We start from the raw sequence: 14,383 nt of genomic DNA, 5'->3' as shown, positions 1-14,383 counted from the left end.
CCCTTCCCTCCCAACCGATCATGCAGTCGCGATTGGTGCCGTACCCGCAGGGAACCTGAATTCCGAGCTTGAAATGGGGCTAGTTGGTTTCTTACTCGGAACATTGCTGGCGCTAGGCGGGACAAGGACGACGAATTACACACCACTGGAGCGCACTCCAGTTGTGTGTAATTCGTCGTCCTTGTCCCGCCTAGCGCCAGCAATGTTCCGAACTGAATTCCGAGCCCACAGTGACGCATGAAACTTACCGGCCAACCATAGCTGCCTGCTAGGCTACTCATGTGTACTCAAACTAAAAATGGACTCAAAACTCCTATGTACTCAGAACTCAAAATGTACTCAAACTCAATATGTAATCAAACTCAATATGTACTCAAACTCAAAGTTTACTCAGAACTCAAAATAGATTCAAACTCAAAATGTACTCAGAACTCAAAATGTACTCAAACTCAAAATGGACTCAAACTCAAAATGTACTCAGAACTCAAACTGGACTCAAACTCAAAATGTACTCAGAACTCATATGTACTCAAACTCAAAATGGACTCAAAACTCATATGTACTCAGAACTCAAAATGTACTCAAAACTCAATATGTACTCAAACTTAAAATGTACTCAAACTCAAAATGTACTCATAACTCAAAATGGACTCAAACTCAAAATGCACTCAGAACTCAAAATGGACTCAAACTCAAATTGTATTCAGAACTCAAAATGGACTCAAACTCAAAATGCACTCAGAACTCAAAATGGACTCAAACTCAAAATGTACTCAGAACTCAAAATGGACTCAAACTCAAAATGTACTCAGAATTCAAAATGGACTCAAACTCAAAATGTACTCAGAACTCAAAATGGACTCAGAATTCACTAGGTCTCAGGCGTATTCAAACTCAATCGGACTCAAACTCAGTCGGGATCACTCGGCTCAAACTCACTCAAGCTCAAACTCACCATGCCACACTAGCCTCGCGCTCACTCAAACTCAAACTCACGTGTGAGTTTGAGTCCAAATGAGTCGGAGTGAGTGGACTCATGAGTGAGTTCGCCGACCTCTGTTGGAACGACCTTCCCTGCTCCATTGTTTCAACCACCTGCCCATCATCCTTCATTGCAAATGTTACAAATCACCTGTGCTGCGAAAATTAATGTGTTCAAATGTTTTTTTTTCCGTGTATCCACCCCTTATGTAATACCCCCCAGTGGGGTCCTTAAGGAAATAAAAATGAAATGAAATGAAATATGATTTTAACTTGCTTCTGTGGGGGTCGTTGGAGGAGAACCCGAAGCGCTTGCCATTAAATTCTACCTGTTTGGTATGCTCGGCAGGTAGCTTGACAGTCGGTGATGATTCCCTTTGCCTTTGTATGGGAGAGGGCAAGGGCGATAGCCTTCTCTTCAGCCTGTTGAGTGTTAGACGACTGAAGCATCAGGCTTGTAATCAGTTGTGTTCCCGAGGTAACGACCGCGGACCTCATCTTGCATCTATCCCATTCTGCCGCGTCGGTATAGACAACGTGGCGAGGAAATAACATTGACAAAAAAACCGGGCACTCAAAATGGGGTCACTCAATGCCGGCGATTAGGGTGCGGCCTACGTGCATACACTTGGTCTTTGCGAAGAACGGTTTGGAGAATGTCCACGACGCCGATCTGTGTATATCATAGTGATCATAAGTAAATCATATTTACTGTCAGAAATGAGGGGTGTGAATATAATTTCGAAAATAAACAAACGAACAACGTGTTTGCTGTTTGTAATTTTTTTTTTATTTTGTAGTTCTCATAACTCCGTCCTGTGTAGTTGTACAGATCCGGTGGTGTCCTGCCTCCACATAATTGAATATAGGAATTTTTTTTCCACCTGGGCTTCCGAAGTGACACCGCCATTCAGACCATCGGTCGGGGTGCAGCCCGCCAAGCCCGTGATGACAGCTACTTGAGAAGTTGGAGAAAGGCGTTGGGTAGTACAGTTTTGGATGTTATTCGGGCTCTGTCCAGTGCAAAAGCCCACACCTTCAATGACAAGACAATTGGTTCTGGTTGACCGTCCGCGGTGCGCAAGCTGTGCAGTTATTAGCATTCTTGTGGCAGTTTTGGCTTTTGGTATGGCAGGTAAGTCGGACCAATGGGCTGCTGCACCTGCGTGACGAGCGAACATGGGCACATATCAAGTGTCAACACAATTTCAGCTCATTATAGGAGCAGTGAAAGCAGGAACTCAAAGTGACATCACACCACGCCGTTCTGCGTTTGCCCCACCTATGGGAAAGCAGCGTTGCTTGCCGGGCCTGTTGGTTTAAATTAAAAGCTGGGAAGCAACCATTGAAATTCAGACGTAAACACGAAGGAGAGAAGAGACAAAGAGCCATGTGACAGCAGTGGAGTTGGTTGGGTAGTGTCTTCGAAATTTTATTTGGCCCCTTAGAACATGTCTGTGACAGCTATTATTTATTGCAGCGAAATCTCTACTACGCTGAATCCTTCAAGATTATTCATCTCGTTGCAAGTGGCCTTAGCCACCATCCCGCAAGCTGCGCCTTTATTATTGCTTCGCTCGCTCATAGACCCACCGCTGCGGTACCACGTGACTAGGAGAGGAATGAAACGGCTGCGCCGCCTGCGCTTGATCGCCCAGTGCTGGATAGGCCATCTGTGCGTGTGCTTCAGCGGAAGCGAACCGCCTGACTAGCTAACTGTTTAACTGCGTCTTCGCCGGTGCTTGGTCTCTCAGTCTTGCCATCGATGGCGCGCCGGCTGAGCGGTCTGTGCGTGTTCTTCAGAGCAAGCAAAAGGGTGATCAATGCATCCAGTAGGTATAACTAGGTGGCAGGCTGCAAAATCTTCAGCAAATGCAAACTTCCCGGCAGGGGCGCCTTGTCTATTCAAGGTGGCGACACCGCGGACCCCGAGCCCATGTGGGTTGGACCCTCCCACGCCCTTGGCTGTGCGTGGCTTTGCCGTGTCCGGGGAAAAGGGCAGCCTGGTGGTTGAACCAGGGTTATTTTGGACCTTTTGGACAAAGGCCTTCCACCTGACCAGAATTGCACTGGGGGTGGCGTTGCTGTCGCTACTCCACAGACTCCGGCTGCCGAAACTCCGGTGGCGATGGATGTGGGTACGGAAGGCCCCTCTTCTGCAGCCATGTCCAGCACATCGACAAAGGTAGTGGCTGAATCTTCGGCCATTCCTTCAAACGCGTTGCGGGGCGGGCGCTGTAAATCCTCCATTCCAGCAACGCCCCGAAACTCAGATGAGTACATAGATGTCGGGCTATCTGGGCCTGCATCGCAGTCGTCAAAAAAACAGCGCGGCAGTCTTGGCCGCGGGAAAAAACCACAAGCCCCCCGAGTTACTGGTCCTGATTCGGCCTCAGGGACATAGGAATCTCCGCCCGAGCAGAACATACGCTCAACATCTTTGTTCTATTTTTTATGGCAGTTCAAAGCATTATCCAATGGAACTGTAGGGTACTAATTAGGGACCTCGATGACATCTACGAGAGCCTTCATAAGTACCATCCAAATATCCTATGCCTACAAGAAACACACTTAAAATCTACACACTTGGTATTCAGGAGAGACAGGGACAGCTGCACTCACTCCTCTGGTGGTGTAGCGATTGTCTTGCAAAAGTCTGTCCCCTGCCAACCTCTTCGGTTGCTCACTGCCCTCGAAGCTGTGGCAGTCCGAGCTATCCCCTTTAATAGTTTAATAACAGTTTGCTCTCTGTACATTCCCCCGGTTTACCGTCTATCGAGCTCAGAACTTGAGTCCCTGATAGATGAGCTACCGGAACCCTGCTTATTAGTGGGTGACCTTAATGCTCACAGTGAACTCTGGGGGTCTCAACGGACAGATGCCCGAGGCCGCTTGCTAGAAAAGTTTTTATTTTCTTCTGGAGCTTGTCTACTCAATCACAAACAGCCGACATACTACAACACTACACACAACACATACTCACACATAGCCTTGGCAATCGGCTCTTCTGTCCTCTTTCCGTCTGTTGAATGGGGAGTGGACGATAATCCTTATGGGAGCGACCACTTCCCGGTTATCCTGAAAGGCATAGACAAAAGCCCCAACAGTTCCATCTGTCATAAAAGGTTTAATGAATCTGGTGCAGATTGGCTGAAATTTAAACAGTTATGTCAGCTTTCATATACATCTTTAAGCCATTTGGGCATTGATGAAGCATGTGAACTGATTGCGGCCCATATTCTTCATGCTGCCGAGTGCTCTATTCCGGAAACGTCTGGTGCTACACCTAACACTAGGAGGCCGTGGTGGAATGAGGAGTGTCGGCATGCTCGGCAGGCTCAAAATAAGCCATGGGGCATCCTTCGCAGGTATCCTACTTCCCAAAACCTCATTTCCTTCAAACGTGGGAAGGCACAAGGAAGGCGCATTCGCCAGCAAGCCAAAAAGGAGAGCTGGCACTCTTTTTTGACTTCTATAAATTCGTAAACAGATACAGGCAAAGTATGGAATAGAATTAAAAAGCTTAATGGACGGAAAACACGGCCTACCCTTTGTTAGCAGTGAGGGTGGTGCCCTGGAAGACCAGGCAAACGCACTGGCAAACACTTTCAATATGTTTCAAGTTCTACTCACTACACGAACACTTTCTTGCGGTATAAATCATCCATGGAGAAAAAACCTATTACGGATAACAATACACCTGACGAACCATACAACTCTGAATTTTCTCTAACAGAGCTTTTGGTTGCCCTAGGAACTTGTAAGGCTTCAGCGCCGGGAGCGGACAGGGTAGCATCTGCACACAGAAACTCTCCAAACTCCCCTGCACCTATTCAATAAAATTTGGGCAGCAGAATACTTTCCAAGAGCTTGGAGAGAAGCTATTGTAGTTGCCACATTAAAGAAAGGGAAAGATGCCTCACTACCTACCAGTTACCGACCAACAGCTCTGACAAGTTGCCTGGGAAAGCTTTTTGAAAAAATGGTAAATAAGAGGGTAATGCACTTTCTTGAATATAACGGCATCCTGGACAGTTGTCAGGCAGGTTATCGTTCAGGTCGAAGCACAACTGACCAGCTAGTAGCCTTTGAGACTTACGTCAAAGATGAATTCATCCACAAACAGCACTGTCTTTCTGTTTTCTTTGACTTGGAAAAAGCATATGACACAACTTGGAGCCACGGCATACTGCTTGATCTCAAGGCATTCGGGGTGTCTGGGCACATGTTAAACACTATTGAAAGTTATTTGTCACAGCGAACCTTTAGAGTAACAGTAGGGACAGCGGTATCTGGAACGTACGCACAAGAAAATCGTGTTCCTCAAGGTGGACTGTTAAGCTGTACTCTGTAGTTAAAATGAATTTGCTTGGGAAATCGTTGCCAACCACAATCTCCTACTCAATGTACGTTGACGAAGTCCATATTAGCTTTAGATCATGCAACCTGTCCATATGCGAAAGGCAGATACAGTTAGGCGTAAGCAGGCTTGCGAAATGGACAGAAGAAAATGATTTTAAACTTAATCCTCAGAAAAGTACATGTGTTTTACTCACAAGACAGCGTGCAATACATCCAGAACCTGACATCACACTGAACGGAGAACGAATAATTGTCAAGAAAGAACAAAAGTTTTAGGTGTTATACTTAACCAAAAGTTTACATTCATACCGCACATAAAGACGCTCAAACAAAAATGCTTAAACACTATGAACATTTTAAAAGTGTTGTCGCATCGTATTATGGTGCTGATAAATACTGCCTTCTACGCCTATTTGTCAGTTTAGTTGGGTCCCGTATGGAGTGCGGAAGCGTAATTTATGGGTCCGCGTCTAAAACTGCCCTAAAAATGTTAGACACAGTGCTGCATTTGGGCCTTCGCCTTGCTTTGGGAGCATTCAGAACAAGTCCGATTCAAAGTCTCTGTAAGGAAAGAAGACCAGCGTCTGGCTTCCGATGTGGTGATCGAGTCGATTAGCGAGGCAGTGAGCGCCTCCGATCCTCCTCTTCCTCTTCTCCAACCGTCGCCCCCTGCCTGCGCTTCTTTATTTCTGAACACACTCCCGCCGCCGCCAAGTTGGTTAGGAGCTAGCTGGCAGCTGCACGGGAAGTGGGGAAGTCCGCGCCCCACTACGACCAGTTATCCTGCTTCCGTAGCGGCGCATGATTCCACAGTATCTATGCTTGTAGGCTGGCTGGCGGATCCAGTGGAGCATTTGGATGGGTGTCTCGGTGCCGTCGACCTCTGTAGACAGCGTTGTCATTAGAGCGCGGCAGTACAAGCCCATAGCCAGCGTCACGGGCAACGAGCGCTTCCGGAGTTCCTGGATAAAGTGACTTAGGGGATAAAAGCGAAGATTGCGAACGTTCATCTGGTCAACCGGAAAGAGACCATGCTCCTGGTTTCCGGTCGCAAGGCAGCCGCCAGGATCAAACGGGAAAAGTTGATGTACACTGCCCAATTTCCAGAGAGCATCATGGTAGCGTGATGGCATTGCCATCGCCTCCACGTCTGATACTGCTTCCATGAGGAAATATGTGTGTTCCATCGGCCTAACCGTTATCTCTGCGAACCATAGGACTTCACTCTCGCCGTTCCCAACAGGGTACAAAGGTTCACCCTGAATCGAGTTGCGCTGGCTGAAGAAGGGGTATTCACCATAGAAGCCTTTGTTTTGCTTCGCAACGAGGATGCCTACCCACCGGGCCTGGACGAGCGCGGCTGAAGCTCGCTTCCGGCGTCGAATCTCGCATACGGAGCGTCGGACGAGCAGGCGCTTCGTCATCCCCTGAAGCGAGTCCATCTTCTGCACGAACCGCGTTTTCGTTGCTGGACCCAATGAAAATATCTTCGACTCGAAACCGGGTTGCTGAACTGCTTCCGAAACGAGAGGTGCGTCACCGACGTAAAGGTCGCAACATGGATGCTCAGAGGTCTCCCAAACAGCAGTCGCATCATCGACGCTGAGGCCGTGGCAGAACGGGTCAGACGTCTCCCGAGCGGTAGTCAAGCCGTCGAAGCGAGGGTTGCGGAAAGGCTGTAGCGACGTCTCTGACGTGAGAGCTGTGTCAGCGACGCCAGCGCTGCGGCAAGGCCGGTCAGACCTCTCGGAAACGATAGTCGCGTCAGCGACGGCGAGGTCTCGGCAGGGTCCCTGAGATTTCTCCACGACGGCAATCACGGCATCACCAAGGTTGGGAGGTCGCTGGAACCGCTCTCCCGGGATGAGCCCGGGTCTTGCTTGGCGTCCTGAAAGGCTGCAGCACCTCCGTCGTCGTTGTTCTGTTCTTCTACCGCCGCACCAGTCATTTCCCGGGCAGGCGGCACGTCACCCGGGACCATTGTCCCCCAGGCTTCCTCGGGAAGCGAGCAAATAGTCGAGGTTGCTATTCGGGTAGTAAACAGCGCCGCCTGAGGTTTAAGGACGGGGCGTGCGGAAGAGTCGTGGCTCGTGGAGAAGCGTACGCGCGTTCGCAGGGCGCAGATACGCTCGTCATAATCGATCACTTCCAAAATGTCACCATCAAATTCTTCACCCTGCAGGTTCTCCTGAACTTGAGCGTCGAGTTTGTGGAGGCTCACCTCGTCATGCAAAATGAGGTCGAGGACATTTTGTCTGTCAAGGGCCGTTGCTGCCTGGCTCCGCAGCAAGGCATCGAGGACTGCCATGGTCCCGGAGATGGTCGCTCGCCGGACATCTCGGCGAATACGAAGAGCGTCCATGGCACCAGTCGATGAAGCAAGACGCTGGAGTTACGAATACCAAGGGGACAAGTGCGGGCTTGGGCATGAGCCGAAAGGGGCGGCGGCCGAGGGCAAGGCTTCCAGGATAAAGCAGTACGAAGGTATCCAAGCCTCGCGTGCCTCGGAGCCGCTGCGCCGTCGAACGTAGATTCGCTCGTGCGCCGGTTCCCGGGTTTCACGGCACCAGAAAATTGTGTAACGAAAGAAGACCAGCGTCTGGCTTCCGATGTGGTGATCGAGTCGATTAGCGAGGCAGTGAGCGCCTCCGATCCTCCTCTTCCTCTTCTCCAACCGTCTCCCCCTGCCTGCGCTTCCTTATTTCTCAACAGTCTCTATGTCGAATGTGACCACTGGTGCCCAGAGCGCCAGCGTCATTATACAGCACTGCTTTATTCTATCGGAACAATGTCTATGGAGAATCACCCGTGCAGTTCTATTCTGAACGACACCTTGTCTGCCGGTTTATATCTAGCACGCCCCTCGATCCCTGCCCCTATGTCCTTGCGTGTCAAAGGCCTTGCAGAGGAAATGGGTGTATCTTTTGATGAGGGCATGAAGACCTCCATCGCCGATGTAGTCCCGCCTTGGGAAATGTCAGCGATTTGTTGCGACACATCCTTTAAACTCATTGATAAGCGCCGTGCACCTCGTGAATTGATCTTACAGCATTTTTTACATTTACAACACACATATCCATACACCCATTTTACACGGATGCCTCGAAGTCTGCTTCCGCTGGGTCGTGGGCTGCACATGGCCCGGATTTCGTCAGCAGAAGGACCTTGAACAGAAATACCAGTATCTTTGCAGCAGAGGATTATGGTATTTTAATCACAGTGGAGCACATTACGCAGAACAAAATACAAAAATAAATTATCTACACAGACTCCCTAAGTGTGGTTACAGCACTAGATTCCTTTAAACCTATAAAAAATGTTGTCCTCAATCACCTTTTTAAAGCTCTTGTGACTGCTTATAAATTAAAGCTAAAAATACTTGTTTACTGGATCCCTCGACACAGTGGCATTCTGGGCAATGAAATTGCCGATCAGAACGTCACTTTGGCGGCCCTCCGTAGTGGTGTTGACGTAGCGCAGGTCCCTTACTTTGATTTGAAGCCAGTGATCCGAAAGGGAATCCGTAAATGCTGGCAGAACATATAGGACACATACACAGACAACAAACTCCACTCAGTAAAACCACACCTAGGAAAGTATGCAACAGAAAAATTAAACATATTCATTGAAGTATCGATTTGCTGACTACGCATAGGTCACACTTACGCTACCCACGCATATCTTTTGAATGGCGCACTCCCACTAGTTTGCGACAAGTGCGGGGACCGGCTCTCCGCCCTCCATGTGTTCATTGAGTGCACATCCTGCAAAGAAGCCAGAAAACGGCATTTCCCAAAAATATATACCTTCAACATTCCACTACACCCTTCACTGTTTTTAGGAGATCAACCTATGTTCACAATCAAATCTCTTTTAAGTTATCTTGCAGAAATCAAGTTCTTGAAGCTCATCTCATACACTGCGTGACCTCAGAGCCTACGAGCATTGAGCAAGGCCCTGATGTTTCCTACGAGGGGCCCGCTCATGTACCATGCTCTTCGGCTCAAGCTACAGTCATGTTCTATCCATAGTCCCCTTCATCCGCCATCATGACCATCTCCATGTCTTAGTCTTTGGGCCGTCTACACCCATATATACAATATTTTAAGATATATCATACTCATTTCATACATAGTTTAAGCACAAACCTCACTATGAAAAACCACGCAAGATAGCTTTGGCGCTCTTTGGTCTCAGTTACCCTTGCGTCAATAAATGCAAACATACATACATACAAATGCAAACTTTCACCAGACACTGCCTGCATAGTCTTTGCTTTCACTCCTGATATCTAAGCTTAGAAGTATTTAACCTGATTTATTTGTTTAATCACGTTTAAGATTTTTGCAAGAAGAGGAATGCGGGCGTTTACAACATAAACATAGTTCAAAAGTCACCGTGTCATTCGCGTATACGGAGACAATAATTTGAGAGGTTACAATAAAACATCAAACATATATTCACAAGTGTTGAATTCGCAGGAAACTCATGGGGACAGAACAAACGTTAACCTGACTCAAAACTCAAATAAGAAGACGTGAACGAAAATTCGCAACAGTATTGGACAGCAGTGGATACATAACAAACGGAGGGAGGATATTTTTGGCGAAGCATTTTTTTCTAGCCAAAAAAACAAAACAAATTATTAATGATCAGTCAAAGAAATTAGCGTAAAATATTAGGGGGTGCGTATTTTATTAGGCTCCCCCTATTATTAGCGTAAAATATTAGGGCGTCTTCACCACTATGCTCCACAATGACCAAGTCAAGTGGCCTAGGGTGCGCATTCGGCGAATGACGAAGCCCAACATATGATTTGACTACAAAAATTCATATAGGCAAGGACAACCCCCAAGGAGGCAAGGTGTTATGTATTGCGCAATGTACGAGCGCAGATGTACTTTTTCACTCAAACTAAATGCTCGGCCACGCCATTCGCCAAATTTGCGCACTAGACCGTTTCGTTTGGTCATTTTGGAACATTGCGGTGGAGACGCCCTACGGGGACTTTTTAGAGTGCATTTTTACCACTTGATTTGAATTTTAGGTTCACCCCTTTTACACAGCTTGGAGTTGTTACGGTTACTTTGACTCATGAAGGTGTTTTAAAGCGAAAGGCTTAAGTGTATATGTTTCAAACACGCGTGTGGTAACGTTCATAGTCCGTGGGCCACAAACATTAACCGACCCTTCCACTCTGTAGAGGCGAAGCCTGGTGCACTGGGGAAGTTAACGCGGCGCATCCCCGACGAGGGTGCATCAGACTTTCCTGTCTACGGACCGGTCGTTATCAAACGACAGTCTGCATCTGGAGCCGATATGTCGATCAAAAAATTTGTCTTTGGAACTGGCGTAGGCAAGCTTGAACTGTTCCAATTGGGCACCTTGGCACCGAAGGCTCTTTGCGGTATTCTCTAACTCGCGATAAGAATCGCCAGTCTCGCTCGTCGCTTACGTACCGTCTCGCGGATACGTTTGTCGGACGCCGCATTACTATAGCCACGCCATCGACGATTGCACTCGTGTCGCATTTTGCTTTGAGCGGGCTTCACTGTGAAACACACATGTAAAAAAGCCAACTTACAGAAATCATGCTCACACCGATCACCTTATAGCTGCTTTCACGTCTAAACTCAAATAAATTGCTTGGAAGACATTCTTCCAGAGGCAGTATAGGCCATCCTAGATCAAAATTTTCGTGGTTGGGCACGGTTAAACCGAGTTTCTTGAGCGAAAGCGGGAAGTAAACGCGGTCAATTGCACCGTAAGACAAACACATAGACGCTGCTGGGCGCAGTCACCGCTGCAGACGAGCACGCGCAATGAACTTGGATGCAGCGAGAGCATCCTTGTATAATTTTCTGGGGCACGCGCCTTCACTCTGTTCCCCTATACCCCTCTCGGCCACCCTTCCTTGGAACGAGCGAGCGATCACACGTTAAATTTAACTACGCGTAAGCACACGAGGCGCTCGCCTGAGCTTGGCTGAGCTTACAAGACCGACTAAAGCTACGAGTCGTTTTCGGGTTTTGTACCTGTAGTAATAGAGCTTTCGCTTTAAAGTACGGAGGTCCTACGACCTTATCGATGTGTGCTTAGTCTCTGTAAACTGACTAATCTTTCAGCGATAGGATTGAAGACTGCTTCCTTACAAACACAAATGCATTACGCATGTTTACAGGGGCAATATAAGTTGTCTTATATCAATAAGCCGTCTTATATAACAGTGCCAGTCAGTATCAGGCAATCTTCAAAGACCGGTTACGTGGTTTGTGAAGCTGAGACAGCTGTGTGCCCAGTTTTGTTTACGGGAGGAAATTTACCCAGATCGTATGTATCAGCGCGAGTACTGTTTTCTGATACTGGCGCAGGATTCGACAGCTTTTACACTTCAACAATTGCGCTTACAGCGGGAAGCTGATTTACAACAGGAAGCAGGAAGTCGCCTCCATCAGGAAGCTTTTTTCATCCAATAATAATATTTCGGCTGTCGCGATTTTCAAAATGAATGCAGTGAAAACAGTATATTTCGAATCCCACAGTGTAGACAGTAACTCAATTACCACCATGGCGTACAAAACATCAGTGTGAAATTTAAAAAATGCGCGGCCTTTTTACTGCAGAATTCTCTCCGCCCCGGGTCAGCGCCAGGGCTGGATGGAATAGCAAACAAAATGCTTCGTAATCTGGACGACTCCTCTATATCGGCTCTTACAGATTATTTTAACCACTTTTGAAAGCTCCGTTATCTTCTCCAGGCATGGAGGCACGCCCAGATCCCCCTCATTCTGAAGCCATGGAAGCCTCTTACCATCGATCACCTCAGACCCATCTCACTCACCTCATGCATAAGTAAAGTCATGGAGCACATCATCCTCTCTCGCCTCACGCTCCACCTTACATCTACTGATGCTCTTGCGTATTCAATGAATGGCTTTAGGCCCAGGTTATCCACCCTAGACGTCCAGCTTCAATTATCTCGAGACAAAATAACACCTACTTCCAAGCGCGACACAGCAGCAATATTGGCTCTGGACCTTACAAAATCCTTCGATCGGGTCTCTCACGCCGCCATCATGCCCGGCCTAGAATCGATGGCCCCTGGGGAACGCACTTACACCTACGTGCGTGCGTTCCCCACGGCGCGCACGGCGTTTCTAAAAAGTAGGAGATCTCAAATCGAAAATTCTCACCCCTCATTCCATTGGTACCCCGCAAAGGGCCGTATTATCACCCCTACACTTTAATTTGGCCGTTCTTAATATTCCCAAACACCCAGAAGTAATACACAACCTTCACTACAGTCTCTATGCGCACGATATAACGGTATGGGTAACAGACAGTAGTGAGCACAAATCGAGGACACCTTGCAGCAAGGTGCCCAAGCGGTTGCCGAAGAAGCTCTGCAGGCTGGACTTGCGTGCTTACCCGCAAAATCCGAACTGCTCCTCCTACCATCTAAATTCGGATCGCGAAGCCCCCCAAACATCGCAGTTTTTATAGATGCATGGTCACCTGATCCCAGAGGTGCCTGCCCTTAAAGTTCTAGGGTAGGTAATACAGCGCAACCGAGGCAACATGCAGTACCTCTCAAAATTAAGCTCCCATGTAAATCAGACGATTGGACTCCTTAAACAAATTCCCTGTTGAAATCATGGACTCAAAGAACAGGAGAGGCTACGGCTCGTACAGATGTTTGTCATCAGCCGGATTATTTATTCCTTCCCTACCTCCGAGTAACCAATGCGGATCTGGCGAAAGTGTATACTCTAATTAGGAAGGCATACACTGCAAATTCCCCAGAATGCACCCACTGCCAGACTTGAACGCCTAGGCCTCCACAATACGGCTCAGGAGCTGATTGCAGCCCATCACATCAATCAACTCCGCCGACTTTCCACTACCTCCACTGGTGAGCACATTCTCAAAAGTTTGGGTATCCGCGGATCAGAGATCTCCGACCCGAAGGTTACCATCCCAAGAACCACCCGTGCTTGTCTCTGCGTTGGTCCCCTCCCACGGAACATGCACCCCGAGTACCACAGGGCTCGCAGGGAGGAGCGAGTGCGAGCACTGGCGAGGAAATTGCCCATCCGACCAGACATAATGTATGTTCACGCGGCAGAATACCGCCATCACGATGACTATGCCCTCGCGGCCATCAACAGCACGGATAGTCCCCCTGCTACCTCTCTCACCATGCGTAGCAGCGGCGGAGGCGGCTGCAATAGCACTTCCGTTAACGACCAGGCCTACTCCAACAATTATAATCACAGATTCGAAAACGCCCATTCAAAATTTCGTTCGCCCGTGGGTCAATTCCCTCTTGGCATCAAAAATCCTCTTCAAAAATCCCCCGACCTATCCGGCCGAACTCATTAGGACCGCGCCGCACACTGGTCTGGGAGGGAACGAGGCAGCCCATAATGTGGCACGAGGGCTTACTATCCGTGCCGGTGCTAGCCTCACCCTCTACCATGGTGCCCGATCCTCTAGGGAACGACTAATCACCTATCACGACATCGTCGTGCATTACCGCGTCGCCCGCCGCCATTATCCCCCCGCTCATCCAAGGCTCACCAACTATCAGGAACGCCTCTGTCGACTCCTGCAAACGAATACCCTCACTTACCGGGCAGTGCTGCATCGCATCTACCCCGCTCAATATCCCTCACCAAATTGCCTCCTGTGTGGCGCCCCCGCCACAATTGTGCACTCCATGTGAGCATGCCCCCAAGATGCCTTCCCGTATGTAAATAGTGATGAGCAGTGGGAGCGTGCGCTGGGCAGCTCGGACCTGGACGTGCAAACACTCCTGGTCACCAGAGCTGCCACCGTCGCCACGAGACTTTAACCGGCGGCCACCACGCATCACTAAACCACAGGACTCATTAAAGGTATTTCTCTCTCCCTCTCTGCATTTTTTTCTTCTTTTCTTTTTAGCAAGTCTGCAGCGCCTTTAGGATATTTTAAGACCAGACCCTCATAAAAATGTTTACCGATATTTAATAAACTTGTTATAGAGATTGCTCAAAAGAAT

Source organism: Haemaphysalis longicornis, unplaced genomic scaffold, assembly GCF_048455015.1.
Source record: "Haemaphysalis longicornis isolate Haplotype H1 unplaced genomic scaffold, Haemaphysalis longicornis Haplotype H1 scaffold_1, whole genome shotgun sequence".
NCBI lineage: Eukaryota > Metazoa > Arthropoda > Arachnida > Ixodida > Ixodidae > Haemaphysalis > Haemaphysalis longicornis.
The sequence above is the reverse complement of the archived record's forward strand: the minus strand, read 5'-3'. Positions refer to the sequence as shown.